Raw genomic sequence first — 997 nt, 5'->3', positions numbered from 1 at the left:
TGCGCTTCTCACCTTCAAGGCTCTCGTCTCCTGCGCAAAACTTCTTGAGCCACCGCTCCGCTGTGCGTTCGTCCGTCAGCAGTTCCTGGGCCAAATTCGTCATTGATGTTACAAGTTGTCTCCCCTGCTTTACGACCCATTTTTGAACTCAAATAAGAAAATCATGCGAATTTTCTTTTTGTCTAACGTCATTTCCATAGTCTAAATATAAAATAAACAGCAAGTAATAAGCCATTAGCAAAAAACAAAAGTGAGAAATGTGCATTAAAATTATGTATAACATAACCACATTTATTTAAGAATGTATTCCAGTATCAAACAGCAAATTTCAACAATGTAAAAACAATTACATTTGCACCAACCTAATAAAATTGGAGCAATACAGAGATTAGCATAGCCCCTGCACAAGGATCACATGCACATCCAGAAAGCGTTTCATATTCTTCATTAAAACTTCTTTCACCTAAAAAAAAAACGTATACACAAATGATCATAGCAGTATTGTTCATAATAGCCAAAAAGTGGAAACAGCCCAAATGTCCATCAATAGATGAATGCATTTAAAAATATGGTTATTTATACAATACAATCTTGTTCGGCTATAAAAAGGAGTAAAGCACTGATACATGCTACAGCTCAGAACCTTGAAAACATCACGCTTATTGAGAGAAGCCAGTCACAGAAGACCATGTTTTGTATGGTTACATTTAGATGAACTGCTCAGAATAGGCAAATCCATAAAGACCTAAAGTAGAAGATTAGAGGATGCGGGAGGAGAGATCGAGAGGGACTGTCTTCTTTTTGAGATGGAGTCTTGCTCTGTTGCCCAGGCTGGAGTGCAGCGGTGTGATCTCTGCTCACTGCAACCTCCACCTCCTAGATTCAAGTGATTCTCCTCTTCAGCCTCCCCAGTAGCTGAGACTACAGGCATGTGTCACCACGCCAAGTTAATTTTTGTATTTTTAGTAGAGATGGGATTTCACCATGTTGACCAGGC

At 39.2% G+C, this 997-nt stretch overlaps 1 pseudogene; it reads left to right on the top strand.

Annotated features, from left to right (window-relative positions):
- Positions 1–346: 346 nt before the first annotated feature.
- Positions 347–445, top strand: LOC135272677 (U6 spliceosomal RNA; annotated as a pseudogene).
- The last annotated feature ends 552 nt before the right edge of the window (positions 446–997 follow it).

This window comes from Aotus nancymaae, unplaced genomic scaffold (genome assembly GCF_030222135.1).
Source record: "Aotus nancymaae isolate 86718 unplaced genomic scaffold, 86718_ANA_hifiasm-v0.15.2.pri h1tg000122l, whole genome shotgun sequence".
In the NCBI taxonomy this organism is placed as follows: domain Eukaryota; kingdom Metazoa; phylum Chordata; class Mammalia; order Primates; family Aotidae; genus Aotus; species Aotus nancymaae.
This window is presented reverse-complemented; position numbering and strand designations above follow the sequence as displayed.